Below are 18,517 nucleotides of genomic sequence, written 5' to 3'. Positions count from 1 at the left end.
GAAATCAATCAATAGGAAATGAATAAAAAAATGCATCAAGCCAAAGTATTTTTGTTTTTCTTTATATAATATAGTCTACGTAATTGATATAGCACAGTGAATAGACTTTAAGGTAGCCCCCGTGATTCCACCTCCTGGTATTCATTCCCTTGTAAAATTGCCTTCCCTTAAGGGTGGGTGGAACCTATGACTTGCTTCTAACTAATAGAATGTGGCAAATGTGATGGATGTCAATCTTGTAATTATTTTACATTATATAGGAAAGGTAATAGAATGTAACTTCCATGTTATTATATAACTTGTAGATAATGCAATCTACTCACTCTAGGGTAATCTTTTTCTCTGTCTCCCCTCCCCTTCCAAGGATTATGAAAAAGCAAGCTGACATAAATCCTATAATCACAAGGAAATGAGTTTTACCAACAACCAGAGAAAGCTTGGGAGCAGATTCTTTCTACGAAGAGCCTCCAGATGAGAACCAGCTAAGCCATGCCTGGACTTCTGACCCACAGATACTGAGAGAGAATAAATGTTTTATGTCACCAACTTTGTGATAATTTGTTGCAAAGCATAGAAAGCTAATACAGATGACTTGAATTCTAAATTCCACATACAATTTTATAACTTTTCTCTTTATGTATTCAGATAAACAATATTCCTTATGCACATTTGAAAACATCCATATAAGATAGCTAAATATTTTTTAAAGTTACAACGTAGTACAAATAGAAAAAAGATAAGAAAGCAAAAACAAATTATGTTCACCTTTTAGAATTATAAAACCCCCACCTAGCTAATGCTAGGTTCCTGACATAAATTATTGAAAAATAGTCAGTAATGAATTTTAAAGTCAAAACAGAAAGTCTTAGTGCCTTTCTACCAAAAAGGTATTTAACACATTTTAAAACAGAAATGGAGTAACCTGGGGAGGACAAAATAAATTTGTATCACACCAAAGGAAGACGTAAGAATTGCTTGGTTTTCAGAAAAATAATTAAAAATCATTTCAATCCTTGGCTCATAAATAATGCAAATTTAATGAGATCTTCTATCCTAACACGCATAGATGAAGTTCTTATTGATTTCAAAGGGGATTGTGTCTGTATACCTGAAATTTAAACTTTCCCTGTAGAAAATAATAAAAACATGCACTTCTTTATAGATACATTTAGAATGTGTTATCACAGACTAATATTTTCTAAACTATACACATACAGAAACACTGAATTTAAGATATAAAGTGAGATTCCTTCCAATTATGGAGTTTAATCACATCAACCCACATAAAAGTCTCACATGAACACATATTTTTATGTGAAATATTTTTTCTTCAAATTCAAATAAAATTGCCTCTCAGACTTTTTAGTAACGGGCAAAAACACTTATTGTGAATTTATTTTTCTTACAGCTTGTATATGTTTTCTTTTTCTTGAATTGTCTGCCCAAGTAGATGAGCGATTTGAACAATTCTTTCCACAGTGGTAACAGAGTCAGAGGTCAAAAGTTTCCAAGCATGAACTAAACCTAAACAGCAAGAAAAATATCAAAATGTATGCAAAAATACACAGAAAGGTGACTGATCTTGTAAAATCAAAACAAAAAACATACCAGAAAATAGCCTTAAGGAAATAAACCTTGTGTTTGTCTAATAAAACCCGTCAAGAAGTATGTAATACTTACATCAACCCTGTTTGATGCCCTGTTTCCAATGATAATAATAGTGGAACAGATAGTGGCCAGTCTAGCCTGGGGAATGCAAACCAACCAAGGAAAAAACTGACAACTCAGTTTTTTAAAAAATTAAACCAATGGTGTGTATAAAAGTATCCAGAATGAAATGAACTGACTCATTATTTTGATAATGCTCAAAAATGTGAAATTTTCTGTTCCATTATTTAGGTATTTTAAGAAAAATTTACTTTAAATTATTTGCTTTATGTGACAACAATAGCTACATTTCATGTATTAGCATTTACACATACAAAGGCTGTAGAGTTTTACCAGACTTTACTCAAGGGTTCAGAGTACTTAAAGAGAACAATACAGGAATAGAAATAGCATGAACTACATACTTCAAATGATTTCACAGGGCTGTGTAAGCATTTTAAGGAACTGAGGCTTTATCCTAAGCCTAAGGGAAAGCCATCTGTATAACCAAATTTCTGTTTGGAAAAATTTGCTCTGGCTGTAGTACAGAGAATTAGTTGTCAGAACAAAGGTGAGATGGTAGTGATATAGATGTCAAAGTAAGAAAATATGAATGTGCTATGCTATTTCACTCTTCTGTCCTTCACCAACCTATTTTCTCTGCTTCCTTTTCTCTCTGTTCATATTTTCAGTTCAAGTTTCACCCCCTCTATGAAACATTTCATGAAGTATCAGCCCACTCTGTACAATCAACCACTCCTGCTTCTGTGTCCAAACAGTATATATTTTTATCATGGCCCATACCACTGAAATGCATTAGCTATGTATGTATATTCGTCCTTGTACAAATCAATAAATAAATTCTTAATGAAATTTATCTGTCTCCAGCATCTAAACAATGTTTGGCCTTGTGCTAATCAAAAAAGTTCTGGCTGACATTTGAAATGGTTATTTTGACGACCTCTTTCTGTATCTTCCCTAAAGATTACTCTTAAGACATTCTGAAAATACTCATTTTGGCAAAGTTGTATGAGCTACTTCAACAGTACTATGATTTAAGTTGCTAACAAAATGGATCTTATCCATGTGTTCACCTATTTGTTCTCATCTATTTATTTCTTTGTCCTATATCAATTTCTGCCATCTAGTAGGTATTAAATAAATTGTATAAATGTTTAAAAATTATTCATATTAAACTCAAATATCAGCTTTTCCCTTACTTTTTAAAGTGTTGTCCACTGATAATATGTGCAAAATATGATTCACGTATACTCTTAGGGATTTCACTTTTTTTGCTGGTCACAATATGAAAGCCTATACTAGGCTATCCATCAATAATGATGCTTATACATCTGAGGGCTTAATGTAGAACAGGACACAGTTTCTTCTACTGCCACAAAAGTACCACACAGACATGAAAAAGGAGAAATTATAGACTTGACACTGTGATTACCTCAGTCTAAAGGGAAGTCATTCAAAATATTAAACTCTTCTGAGAATTGCCTTGTGCCTATTTCTATAACCTTGATTCCCTCTCCTCATCAAGTCAATTATACGAGGCTTTATCTTCAAACCAGCTTTGTCAAGTACCTACCATGTTTAAGGAAACTATACTCTTTCTCTCAAATAAAATAATTTCATTTTTCAGAGACTAAACAGTCAAGATCCATTTTTGGAAGAAGATATATCTAAACACTCCAGGCAACAATTGCAACATCACTACAATATTATGCAGAGAGGACCTAGACTCCACCATGACCTGTGTGTATTAGCGTCCTAGGGATGCCATAACAGAGCACCACAAACTGAGTGGCTTATAACAATGGAATTTTTTTTCTTTTTTTTTATATATTATTATTATACTTTAAGTTCTAGGGTACATGTGCATAACGTGCAGGTTTGTTACATATGTATACTTGTGCCATGTTGGTGTGCTGCACCCATCAACTCGTCAGCACCCATCAACTCGTCATTTACATCAGGTATAACTCCCAATGCAATCCTTCCCCCCTGCCCCCTCCCCATGATAGGCCCCGGTGTATGATGTTCCCCTTCCCGAGTCCAAGTGATCTCATTGTTCAGTTCCCACCTATAAGTGAGAACATGCGGTGTTTGGTTTTCTGTTCTTGTGATAGTTTGTGGAGAATGATGGTTTCCAGCTGCATCCATGTCCCTACAAAGGACACAAACTCATCCTTTTTTATGGCTGCATAGGATTCCGTGGTGTATATGTGCCACATTTTCTTAATCCAGTCTGTCACTGATGGACATTTGGGTTGATTCCAAGTCTTTGCTATTGCCAATAGTGCCGCAATAAACATACCTGTGTAGCCGGGCGCGGTGGCTCAAGCCTGTAATCCCAGCACTTTGGGAGGCCGAGACGGGCGGATCACAAGGTCAGGAGATCGAGACCATCCTGGCTAACATGGTGAAACCCTGTCTCTACTAAAAATACAAAAATACTAGCCGGGCGAGGTGGCGGGCGCCTGTAGTCCCAGCTACTCGGGAGGCTGAGGCAGGAGAATGGCGTAAACCCGGGAGGCGAGCTTGCAGTGAGCTGAGATCCGGCCACTGCACTCCAGCCTGGGCGACAGAGCGAGACTCCGCCTCAAAAAAATAAAAAATAAAAAATAAAAAATAAAAAAATAAACATACATGTGCATGTGTCTTTATAGCAGCATGATTTATAATCCTTTGGGTATATACCCAGTAATGGGATGGCTGGGTCATATGGTACTTCTAGTTCTAGATACTTGAGGAATAGCCATACTGTTTTCCATAACGGTTGAACTAGTTTACAATCCCACCAACAGTGTAAAAGTGTTCCTATTTCTCCACATCCTCTCCAGCACCTGTTGTTCCCTGAATTTTTAATGATTGCCATTCTAATTGGCGTGAGATGGTATCTCAAAACAATGGAATTTTTAATCTCAAAGTTCTAGAGGCTAGAAATTCACAATCAAGGTGTTGGCAAGACCAGCTCACTTTGATGCCTCTAGGGAAGGATCCTTCCATGCCACTTCAGCATCCTTTGGCCTGTAGATGCATCACTGTGATCTCTGCCTCCATCTTCACTTGGGAGTGTGTGCGTGCATCTGTCTTTGTATCTCTTCCCCTTTTAAGTATAGTGATCATATTGGATATGGGTCCCCCACCACTCCAGTATTACCTTCTTATCCTAATCTGATGTAAGACCTCATCTTAGCAAATTACATCTGCAACAACCCTATTTCCAAATAAGGTCATATTCTGAAGATCTGAGAAGGACATGAATTTCAGAGGGAAACTATTCAACTCAGTACACCACTTTGGATAAACCTTTCATTCTATGCTGTGGTGGTGGTGCCTATCTGTGGTAGCAAATTGGAGCTCTACTAGAGTCTTCTATGACAATAATCAGCAGAAGTTTTAAATTATAGCATTAATTTTCCTAACTTCAAAGTGAGGCCATTATCTTCCTACCCTAATCTGATATTACATGCAGGTGATAACATATGTAGATATTCCATACTTTTTTTCATGTAGAAGCTATTGCAAAACTCCATGTTTTGATATACAGCCTTTTCATCCCTCTTACCAGCTTTCATGGTTAAAAAAAAAAAAAAAAATTGTTCCTACATATCTAAAAAGTGCACAAAAGGTAGTTTAGTAAAAGGCATAGTTTTCTATTATAACATTAATTAAAACACAAATGATCAAATCCACAATATCCCTATTGTCTTTGTTTACCTCAATGCTGTAACAAAATATCATAAAGTGGGTAGCTTATAAACAACAGAAATTTGTTTCCCCAGTTCTAGAGGCTAGGGAGTTCATGATGAAGGAGCTAGCAGATTCTGTATCTGGTGAGGACCAACTTCCTACTTCATAAGCATTCATCTTGTCATCATATCCTCATGTAGCAGAAGGGGCAAGGTATATCTCCACAGCCTGTTTTGTAAGAGCATGAATCCCATTCATGAGGGCTCCTGACCTCATGGCTTAATCACCTTCCAAATAACCTTCTCTCAAATACCATCGTTTTGGGGGTTAGAATTTCAGTAGCTGAATTATGGGAGGGAGAAATATTCTATACATTGCATCTAGCTTCCTGTCCCACAAGCATTCTAGATAAAATAGTTTCTCAATACATTTATTTCTACCTGTACTAATAGTTTCATAAATTTACCTGTCAACATACAAACACAATTTTCTTTCACTTCTTGCTATTTTTCAAGCCTCAAGAAAAGTTCAGGTACCCAGTGTATATGTTTACATTTTATATGTAATGTTTAAGGCTTTAGAGATTTAAAATGTTTCCCATTGCTTTCCCTGATTACATAAATTATTAGTCTTAGACTCCGTGACTGCTTCCCTTAAATCAAGGACATGGAAACTCCCCTAACATATTAGGAGGAAATACGGTTTATGACAAATGAATGTAGATACCTCTGTTTTATTTCTTTTACTCATTCTGGTGATGCTCACAGTCATAATGACCTCATTGACTACAGAAGAATAACTTTGTTTGTGTACACAGTACAAATCCCACTCCTGAGTCAAAAAGCGTGTTTGTGGCCTACTTTCCTGTAAACATATAAAGAGTTTAGATTACTTTTCCTTAACCTTGCTTATATATAAAGCCATATGTGACTTCTCTATACAGATCTTGCCTCAGGAGATCTTCTTAAAGTGGCATTTTGTTATGCAGAAAAGCTTCAGAACATATGGAAGTTAGGAGTTTTTCTGGCACTGCCCTTTTTCCAGATTAGGTTAAATAAATCTAGCCCTAGCAGCAATTTATAGAGGACTCTCTTTATTATCATCCTTGTAAAAAGTGCCTATTCATCTTTGTTTTCTGTCACTAAGCTAATTCTCTATCCATGACTAAACAACTCCCCCATCCCCACCTCATTTTCACTGTAATTCACATACTAAGGAAACAGCCTTTGATGAGGTAATTTTGCCAAAATTTAAATGAAGGCTAAACAACATATATTCCCTAGCCCTCACTAATCCATTGTTTTAGTTACCCACTCAAAGCTCTACAAGTCAAGCATGATTTTCCTTTACAAAAACCAGGTTCACTCCCCACCACAAGGTCGTATTTATTTATGCCTTCAGCATTACTATCCTTTATTAGGGTTCCTACCAACTTACTGGCTCCATAACTTCACTGAAACAAATATCTAATTCTATGGAATTCTTTACATTTTAAATTTAAATAGGAACTTACTGTATTTATATGTCATTTAACATGCTATTCATAAAATTTTTATAAAATGATATTTAAAATACACTGTTTCCTCAATAAAGCCCAGGACACAAGGAAATTAAAATGTTCCTGACAACATAAATTATTCAAAGATGGAATTCAAGGGTAGAACTCTTGCCACTGAGAATAAATTCCCCAAGGCTAGAGCTATTCAAGCACATAGCACAGATGAACTCAAAGCATCCAAGTTTATGGATGGCTGGAGAAGTGAGAGAAATAAACTGGTTATGTATGTTACATTATCTTCAGATTCGAGATTTTGTGATTCCATTATCTTCTATCATCTCTTGCTCATATCACAACATTGTAACACTGTCCTTAAAAACAAAGGGCAAGGGAAGTGGAAAAAACCCTATAGTACTCAATTTTGTTATTTTCATCTTGTGTCACAAATGTTTAATTTTTGTAGGAAACCATATTCTACTGGATGTATTTTCTTATATAGTAACTTTGAAGTTACTATTATTGATCTAGGTTCTGTTTAGGAATAATCCTCCACATATTTAAAACATTATATTTAATATGTTTAAGAAAAAAGAGTTGAGATTGTTTCACAAATCATAGCAGTTTTTTCTAGGTCAAAACCTGGCAGAAAATGGAACAAATGTTTGTTTTTCATTTCATAATTAAATCTTTAGTGTGTGTGATTTTTCAGTTATGTGTGCAATCCCCCAAAAAAGGCATCTGTAGTTTTTAGCCTTAGCACGAATAGTCTAAAATATCATTCCACTTTCCAAACCACCATGACAACTAATTGATCTAGCCAATTACTCTGCCCAATTAGAATTCAGAAATTCACATTTGTATTTGCCAATAATTTACCATTTCTTTCCTGCCAACTCTCCACTATTTGTAATTTGCTTTTATTTCAGTACTTTGATTTCAAGATTGCTCTTTCACATGGCATTTTTTTTAACAACTTTCAGTACAAAATGACAATAGAGACTGTCTCTGATTAATTGCCTCAGAGTTTAAATTTATAATGGATTTTCCTCTTTGCTAAGGCACATACAAGATTAACATTTTTCTGCCTCAATTACATTTCCCCTATATACATTTGTTTTTTAATTACCCAAGTAATATACGAATATAATGTTATTAAAATCAGCATGTTACAGAAAATCTAGACTCTCATTTACATCATCATTAATTTTACTCCTCAGATGTAACCATTGTTATTTTTACATATGTAACCATTGTTATTTTTACATGTCTATTCAATTGTGTTCATTTCTGTCCATTTACATCCATATGTGTACCCATAGGAAAACATGTACTATTGTTACATGACGGTTTAACAACATAAATATTACAAATAATATCTTAGGCTTTACAACATGAACATTAAAAATAATATATTAGAAATATATCGTGGAACTTTTTTAAAAATTTATTATACTTTAAGTTCTAGGGTACATGTGCACAACCTGCAGGCTTGTTACATATGCATACATGTGCCATGTTGGTGTGCTGCACCCATTAACTCGTCATTTACATTAGGTATTTCTCCTAATGCTATCCCTCACCCCTCCCCCTGCCCCACAACAGGCCCAGTGTGTGATGTTCCCCTTTCTGTGTCCAAGTGTTCTCATTATTCAGTTCCCACCTATGAGTCAGAACATGCAGTGTTTGGTTTTCTGTTCTTGCGATAGTTTGTGGAGAATGATGGTTTCCAGCTGCATCCATGTCCCTACAAAGGACATGAACTCATCCATTTTTATGGCTGCGTAGTATTCCATGGTGTATATGTGCCACATTTTCTTTTTTTTTTTTTTAATTTATTTATTATTATTATACTTTAAGTTGTAGGGTACATGTGCATAACGTGCAGGTTTGTTACATATGCACACCTGTGCCATGCTGGTGTGCTGCACCCATCAACTCGTCATTTACATCAGGTGTAACTCCCAATGCAATCCCTCCCCCCTCCCCCCTCCCCATGATAGGCCCCGGCGTGTGATGTTCCCCTTCCTGAGTCCAAGTGATCTCATTGTTCAGTTCCCACCTATGAGTGAGAACATGCGGTGTTTGGTTTTCTGTTCTTAATCCAGTCTGTTGTTGATAGACATTTGGGTTGGTTCCAAGTCTTTGCTATTGTGAATAGTGTCACAATAAACATACGTGTGCATGTATCTTTATAGCAGCATGATGTATAATCCTTTGGGTATATACCCAGTCATGGGATGGCTGGATCAAATGGTATTTCTAGTTCTAGATCCTTGAGGAATCGCCACACTGTCTTCCACAATGGTTGAACTAGTTTACAGTCCCACCAACAGCGTAAAAATGTTCCTATTTCTCCATGTCCTCTCCAGCACCTGTTGTTTCCTGACTTTTTAATGATTGCCATTCTAACTGGTGTGAGATGGTATATCTCATTGTAGTTTTGATTTGCATTTCTCTGATGGACAGAGATGATGAGCATTTTTTCATGTGTCTGTTGGCTGCAAAAAATGTCTTCTTTTTGAGAAGAGTCTGTTCATATCCTTTGCCCACTTTTTGATGGGGTTGTTTTTTTCTTGTAAATTTGTTTGAGTTCTTTGTAGGTTCTGGATAGTAGCCCTTTGTCAGATGAGTACATTGCAAAAGTTTTCTCCCATTCTGTAGCTTGCCCGTTCATTCTGATGGTAGTTTCTTTTGTTGTGCAGAAGTTCTTTAGTTTAATTATATCCCATTTCTCAATTTTGGTTTTTGTTGCCATTGCTTTTCGTGTTTTAGACATGAAGTCCTTGCCCACGCCTATGTCCTGAATGGTATTGCTTAGGTTTTCTTCTAGGGTTTTTATGGTTTTAGGTCTAACATTTAAGTCTTTAATACACCTTGAATTAATTTTTGTATAAGGTGTAAGGAAGGCATCCAGTTTCAGCTTTCTAAATATGGCTAGCCAGTTTTCCCCAGCACCATTTATTAAATAGGGAGTCTTTTTCCCATTTCTTGTTTCTCTCAGGTTTGTCAAAGATCGGATGGTTGTAGATGTGTGGTATTATTTCTAAGGATTCTGTTCTGTTCCATTGGTCTATATCTCTGTTTTGGTACCAGTACTATGCTGTTTTGGTTACTGTAGCATTGTAGTATAGTTTGAAGTCAGGTAGCATGATGCCTCCAGCTTTGTTCTTTTGGCTTAGGATTGTCTTGGCAATGTGGGCTCTTTTTTTGACTCCATATGAACTTTAAAGTAGTTTTTTCCAATTCTTTGAAGAAAGTCATTGGTAGCATAATGGGGATGGCAATGAATCTATAAATTATCTTGGGCAGTATGGCCATTTTCATGATATTGATCCTTCCTATCCATGAGCATGGTATGTTCTTCCATTTTTTTGTGTCCTCATTTATTTCATTGAGCAGTGGTTTGTAGTTCTCCTTGAAGAGTTCCTTCACATCCCTTATAAGTTGGATTCCTAGGTACTTTATTCTCTTTGAAGCAATTGTGAATGGGAGTTCACTCATGACTTGGCTCTGTGCCTGTTATTGGTATATAAGAATGCTTGTGAGTTTTACACATTGATTTTGTATCCTGAGACATTGCTGAAGTTGCTTACCAGCTTAAACAGATTTTGGGCTGAGTCAATGGGGTTTTCTAAATATACAATCCTGTCATCTACAAACAGAAAACTTTACTTCCTCTTTTACTAATTGAATGCCCTTTATTCCTTTCTCTTGCCTGATTGTCCTGGCCAGAAATTCCAACACTATGTTGAATAGGAGTGGTGAGAGAGGGCACCCCTGTCTTGTGCCAGTTTTCAAAGGGAATGCTTTCACTTTTTGCCCATTCAGTATGATATTGGCTGTGGATTTGTCATAAATAGCTCCTATTATTTTGAGATATGTTCCATCAATAACAAATTTATTGAGAGTTTTTACTATGAAGGGCTTTTGAATTTTGTCAAAAGCCTTTCTGCATCTATTGAGATAATCGTGTGTTTTTTGTCTTTGGTTCTGTTTATATGCTGGATTACATTTAATTGATTTGCATATGTTGAACCAGCCTTGCATCCCAGGGATGAAGCCCACTTGATCATGGTGGATAAGCTTTTTGATGTGCTGCTGGATTCGGTTTGCCAGTATTTTATTGAGGATTTTTGCACTGATGTTCATCACGGATATTGGTCTAAAATTTTTTTTGTTGTGTCTCTGTCAGGCTTTGGTATCACGATGATATTGGCCTCACAAAATGAGGTAGGGAGGATTCCCTTTTTTTCTATTGATTGGAATAATTTCAGAAGGAATGGTACCAGCTCCTTCTTATACCTCTGGTAGAATTCAATTGTGAATCTGTCTGGTCCTGGACTTTTTTTTTGGTGGTAGGCTATTAATTATTGCCTCAATTTCAGAGCCTGTTATTGGTCTATTCAGAGATTCAACTTCTTCCTGGTTCAGTCTTGGGAGAGTGTATGTGTCCAGTAATCTATCCATTTCTTTTGGTTTTCTAGTTTATTTGCATAGAGGTGTTTATAGGGTTCTCTGATGGTAGTTTGTATTTCTGTGGGGTCGGTGGTGATATCCCCTTTATCATTTTTTTATTGTATCTATTTGATTCTTCTCTCTTTTCTTCTTTATTAATCTTGCTAGCAGTCTATCAAGTTTGTTGATCTTTTCAAAAAACCAGGTCCTGGATTCATTGATTTTTTTGAAGGGTCTCTATCTCCTTCAGTTCTGCTCTGATCTTACTTGTTTCTTGCCTTCTGCTAGCTTTTGAATGTGTTCACTCTTGCTTCTCTAGTTCTTTTAATTGTGATGTTAGAGTGTCAATTTTAGATCTTTCCTGCTTTTTCTTGTGGGCATTTAGTGCTATAAATTTCCCTCTACACACTGCTTTAAATATGTCCCAGAGATTCTGGTATGTTGTATCTTTGTTCTCATTGGTTTCAAAGAACATCTTCATTTATGCCTTCATTTCATTATGTACCCAGTGGTCATTCAGGAGCAGGTTGTTCAGTTTCCATGTAGTTGAGTGGTTTTGATTGAGTTTCTTAATCCTGAGTTCTAGTTTGATTGCACTGTGGTCTGAGAGACAGTTTGTTATAATTTCTGTTCTTGTACATTTGCTAAGGAGTGCTTTACTTCCAACTATGTGGTCAGTTTTGGAATACTTGTGATGTGGTGCTGAGAAGAATGTATATTCTGTTGATTTAGGATGGAGAGTTCTGTAGATGTTTATTAGGTCCACTCGGTGCAGAGCTGAGTTCAATTCCTGGATATCCTTGTTAACTTTCTGTTTTGTTGATCTGTCTAATATTGACAGTGGGGTGTTAAAGCCTCCCATTATTATTGTGTGGGAGTCTAAGTCTCTTTGTAAGTCTCTAAGGACTTGCTTTATGAATCTGGGTGCTCCTGCATTGGGTGCATATATATTTAGGATAGTTAGCTCTTCTTGTTGAATTGATCCCTTTACCCATTATGTAATGGCCTTCTTTGTCTCTTTTGATCTTTGTTGGCTTAAAGTCTGTTTTATCAGAGACTAGGATTGCAACCCCTGCCTTTTTTTGTTTTCCATTTGCTTGGTAGATCCTCCTCCATCCCTTTATTTTGAGCCTATGTGTGTCTCTGCACATGAGACGGGTCTCCTGAATACAGCACACTGATAGGTCTTGACTCTTTATCCAATTTGCCAGTCTGTGTCTTTTAATTGGAACATTTAGCCCATTTACATTTAAGGTTAATATTGTTATGTGTGGATTTGATCGTGTCATTATGATGTTAGCTGGTTATTTTGCTCGTTAGTTGATGCAGTTTCTTCCTAGCATCAATGGTCTTTACATTTTGGCCTGTTTTTGCAGTGGCTGGTACCGGTTGTTCCTTTCCATGTTGAGTGCTTCCTTCAGGAGCTCTTGTAGGGCAGGCTGGTGGTGACAAAATCTCTCAGCATTTGCTTATCTGTAAATGATTTTATTTCTCCTTCACTTATGAAGCTTACTTTGGCTGCATATGAAAGTCTGGGTTGAAAATTCTTTTATTTAAGAATGTTGAATATCGTCCCCCACTCTCTTCTGGCTTGTAGAGTTTCTTCCAAGAGATCTGCTGTTAGTCTGATGGGCTTCCCCTTTGTGGGTAACCCGACCTTTCTCTCTGGCTGCCCTTAACATTTTTTCCTTTATTTCAACTTTGGTGAATCTGACAATTATGTGTCTTGGAGTTGCTCTTCTCAAGGCGTATCTTTGTGGTGTTCTCTGTATTTCCTGAATTTGAATGTTGACCTGCCTTGCTAGGTTGAGGAAATTCTCCTGGATAATATCCTGAAGAGTGTTTTCCAACTTGGTTCCATTCTTCCTGTCACTTTCAGGTACACTAATCAGATGTAGATTTGGTCTTTTCACATAGTCCCATATTTCTTTAAGGCTTTGTTCATTTCTTTTTACTCTTTTTTCTCTAAACTTCTCTTCTTGCTGAGTTTAAATTCATGAAATTGATTTTCAATATACAACACAAGATTTTCATCCTTTTGAGATCCAGCCTCCCAACAGATATATGAATTTTCATTCAGCACCTTGATGCTGCTGGTAAAGTCTGTGGTGTCCAGTTTCTCTGACAACTTATTCTTCAGGTAATCCCAGTATAAGCGAGGTGCTGCAGAGAAGTCCTCTTCTGGCTCCTCTCTCACTGGAGACTCAGTTCCTGCCAGTCTCTCACACTCAGTTTTTGGTTCTACCCCTTTACAATAGCCCAAGTAGCCAATCATAAATCCAATCAAGAAAAAGATGATCATAGCAATACTCCCACAGCAGATACTTCCATTACACCTTTTTGGTTTTGTGCCATTGGCCTTTGTGTTATTGTCAGCATTTTCTTCATCATCTACAGCAAGTTTCATCTCCACATGACTGTTATCACTATCTACTTGCCAAGCCAGGCTGAACCAGGTATATGACAATGTTTCTCCACCCAACAAGTTAGAGAATGCTGATCTAGCTTGATCCCTGAACTGCCACACAGAAGAACACTAGCTGTCCTCCGTCCTGTGCCACCTGAGCCACCACTCGATATTCCAATGCTCTCTATCATGGCACTTTATTCTTTTCAGCTGTTATGTAATCTACAGAATGGATTATTATTCTCATTAATGCATATTTTTGCCTCTTCAAAGTGTTTATTTCAATAATGCTGTAGTGAATACCCTTTTACCTGGTTTCTTAAGTAGATGGTAAGTTCATTGCTTGAGTGGATACCAAGTAGTAAAACTTCTGGATTATGGAACATTCACATATAAATTTGAATTATTCCAAAGGGTTGTACCTATACCCCCAATTTTAACCTAATTATATTGTGTTTCTTTTCAGACATCCAAAGAAATGTCAACCTTTTTAAAGCCTAGAGTTATTTTTGTTTTTTTTTTAATGTCCAATCAAAGCTATTTTTAAGGTTTACACTTAAAATTTTCATTTCGTGTCCTTAATTGGTTTCTCCAGTGTCTTATCTTTCTGGCATCCCAACATTGTACCCAAGTGGAGCCAAACTGTCATTCTCTTTTAATCAGACATATTATTTTCATTTATTATGGGCAATATAGGTTTTAAAAAGCTAATAAAGACTGGATATTCCTTCTCCCTTGTCTAGTTCAGAGTTCTTGGGACTCGGCAACTCTTACTGTAGTGCCTCCTGTTGGTGACATGTTTACTCTTCCCCTACACCACACAGGTCAGGCTTGGAGTGCAGTAGCTTCCTTCCTTAACTATTTTGATAAGAATTTCAGGCACAGCCTATTCTTTGAACAACTGTAAGAAAAACCTTCCTTAAAGATGGTATCAATCACGTCATTCATTTTCCTGCTAGGAGAAACCACGCACTATGGCTGTCCAACTTATTTTCCCCAACTTTCTCTCACATTTCCCAGGCACCAAATTATTTTTGCAAGTTTATTCAAGCAAGTCAAATATGGTATGCCCCTTTATACTTTAGTGCCTTGTTTGTATTATGTTCTCCACTTAATATTTTCTCCATCTCTCTACATGATTTGACTTCTATCTAAATGTCAGAGTATCTTAAATATTACCAATATCTGCAACTCTATTTTTATTCTTCTTTTGACTTTCCTTAGAATATGGTTGACCTTTATTTTGACACTTAATATACTCCTGCTTCTTTTGCAGCTACTTGTATACTCCTTGGGGTGTACCAGCTAATGTTGTTAATTTTTCTTTCATTAACAAAATATTTATGCACTTGTTCTATCTTACAAAGAAATGTTCTAAGTACTAGGAATATAGCAATTTAAAAAGTACTCAAGACTCTAGCCATATGAAACAGTAAGGATAATCTTATGTAACTTGAATATCTTCCAATGTTAAGAATAATGTCATAATTGAAGTAAATGATCAATATATCTCTTGTGAGGGCTAACCTATTCATATTACATGACTTAGATATAGAAATAAGCTACACCAGCTATATACATTGTGTAATAGTTAATTTTGTCTACTTGGCTGGACCATGGTACCCAGATACGTGGTCAAACATTTTGGAATTTTCTATGAGGGTGTTTTACTTAAGTTGGTGGACTTTAAGTCCAGCAGATTGTCCCAAGCAATGTGAGTGGGCCTCATCAATCAGGTGAAGGCCTGAATAAACAAAAAGACTGACCCTCTCCACAAAAAAATGATATTTTGCCAGCAGACACCCTTCAGACTTAAGTTGCAAATATCAGCTTTTCCTTCAGTCTCCAGTCTGACAGCCCTTGGACTTGAACCAGAGTTAGGACTTATCAGTCTCTACATTCACATGAACCAGTTTCTTAAAACAAATTACTCTCTGTAGAAGCATACATATACCCTATTTGTTCTGCTTCTTTGGAGAACCCTAACTAATATACATAGGGAAAAGAGTAATAAGTTCTTATTCAAGGCTATAGATAGGTTTTGTAGTAACTTCTATTATTGCTGCCTTGCCCTTTGGGAAGACTACCAAAATCCAGCTTAGCTATGTACCTAGTGGTTCCTCTTCCTATGGGAGAATTGTACCTTCCCACTCCATCAACATAAGACTTTCCAAGGTGACTTGCTTTGGCCAATGACAAGTGAGTGGCTGTGAACAGCACTATTTGTAAACTTATTATTTTCCCTCTACCACATGAACAACATGTCCTAGAAAGACACTTCTTCTTCATACTGAAACCCAGAGTGAAAAGGAACAGGTACTAGAGTTGTGACTAATTCTTAAGCATTGAATCTAAATGTGAATACAAGAGAAGCTTTGCTTAATTTTAACGATTTCACAACTTCTAATATTACAGCAAACTAGCCTTAACTAATACCATCTTAATGGGTTATTGATCTAATGTTCTCCCTCGTTACCACAAAACTGAATGAAAAAGATTGTATATGGATAAAAAATGTATTCCCTCTCCCACTCTAGGGAAATGGCCCACATATAACTTGCTGAATTCTCAAAGTGGTGTTTGCCTTAAAAAGAATAATAACCATAGCAAATTGTTGAATAGAAAAGAAGATATTCACAACTAGCTGTGACAGATATTCTAAGGAAGAAGACTTCAGCAGTCTTCTTTATTACACTGATTTACTCTCTAAGTGTTCTGCAATCTATCATGTGAGAAAAAAATTATTGTGCCTGCTTAAGGCAGGAAGCTCTAAGGTAGCATTTATTCATTGAGCAAAATATACACTAAGCACTAACTATGCCGGAGAACATGGGAGGCACCAGTGACAAAGACATGGTTTCTATATTCCTAAATCTTATGTTTAAGAGAAATACCGTAGAAATCTAAAACATACACACACATACACACACACACACACACACAGAAAGAGGGAGAGAGGAAATAATGTAATTAATGGATCTGGATTTCAGCCTACCTATGAGTGATAAACATAAGATAAAACCCTGGTATTTTCCACCAGTTCTGCCCATCCCCCTGCCTATCTCCCACTGTTTATGAGGTTGCAAGCTAGACAAATGAGGGCTAATGGTGAGTAGTTTAACATTTTTAAAATGAGTTAATAAAAATGCATTAATATTTTCTAAAATTCACATATATATCATTTTCGTATCCTCAGGCAAGCACTGGGTTGAACATAACGTATACTCAGTAAATGGTTTCTGTATTTCACATTGCATGCCTGCATTAAAACATCTCATGTACCCCATAAATAGATACACCTATGTAATCATAAAGATTTTTAAAATATACAAAATTTAATTAATAGTTCCCAAATAAATTTTATTATTTATATACCAAGTCCCTAGAACAGTGCCTGGCAAGCTAAGTGTCTGTATGCTTCAACATCATAATTAGGATCTCATGAACTTAATGTTTATGAAAGGAAACCAATAATTAACAGTTCTCCTAGACAGCAATAGTAACATAGATAATTCTAGAAAATACTTGGTAAATTAGTCATACCCTTCAGTCATCTATTAAATTGTCGGAAGAAAGGTAAACCTACCTCCAGTACATTACTGAAGCAATAATGAACCACTGCCAAGTTCTCAGCTACCTAAGAATATGATTTCACTTAGGAAAAATAGAGGTGTAGCAAGTAATTTAAAAGGATAACCTGGAGAACTGCATGACTAGGGAACTTTTTTTTTTTTTTTTAAATTAGATTTTTCTTTTTTTTTTTAATTTATTTATTATTATTATACTTTAAGTTGTAGGGTACATGTGCATAACGTGCAGGTTTGTTACATATGTATACTTGTGCCATGTTGGTGTGCTGCACCCATCAACTCATCATTTACATCAGGTATAACTCCCAATGCAATCCCTCCCCCTTCCCCCCTCCCCATGATAGGCCCGGTGTGTGATGTTCCCCTTCCTGAGTCTCAGTGATCTCATTGTTCAGTTCCCACCTATGAGTGAGAACATGCGGTGTTTGGTTTTCTGTTCTTGTGATAGTTTGCTAAGAATGATGGTTTCCAGCTGCATCCATGTCCCTACAAAGGACACAAACTCATCCTTTTTGATGGCTGCATAGTATTCCATGGTGTATATGTGCCACATTTTCTTAATCCAATCTGTCACTGATGGACATTTGGGTTGATTCCAAGTCTTTGCTATTGTGAATAGGGCTGCAATAAACATACGTGTGCATGTGTCTTGATAGCAGCATAATTTATAATCCTTTGGGTATATACCCAGTAATGGGATGGCTGGGTCATATGGTACATCTAGTTCTAGATCCTTGAGGAATCGCCATACTGTTTTCCATAATGGTTGAACTAGTTCACAATCCCACCAACAGTGTAAAAGTGTTCCTATTTCTCCACATCCTCTCCAGCACCTGTTGTTTCCTGACTTTTTAATGATCGCCATTCTAACTGGTGTGAGATGGTATCTCATTGTGGTTTGATTTGCATTTCTCTGATGGCCAGTGATGATGAGCACTTTTTCATGTGTCTGTTGGCTGTATGAATGTCTTCTTTTGAGAAATGTCTGTTCATATCCTTTGCCCACTTTTTGATGGGGTTGTTTGTTTTTTTTCTTGTAAATTTGTTTGAGTTCTTTGTAGGTTCTGGATATTAGCCCTTTGTCAGATGAGTAGATTGCAAAAATTTTCTCCCATTCTGTAGGTTGCCTGTTCACTCTGATGGTAGTTTCTTTTGCTGTGCAGAAGCTCTTTAGTTTAATGAGATCCCATTTTTCAATTTTGGCTTTTGCTGCCGTTG

This window comes from Macaca fascicularis, chromosome 11 (assembly GCF_037993035.2).
Source record: "Macaca fascicularis isolate 582-1 chromosome 11, T2T-MFA8v1.1".
In the NCBI taxonomy this organism is placed as follows: domain Eukaryota; kingdom Metazoa; phylum Chordata; class Mammalia; order Primates; family Cercopithecidae; genus Macaca; species Macaca fascicularis.
Note: the sequence above shows the minus strand (reverse complement) of the source record.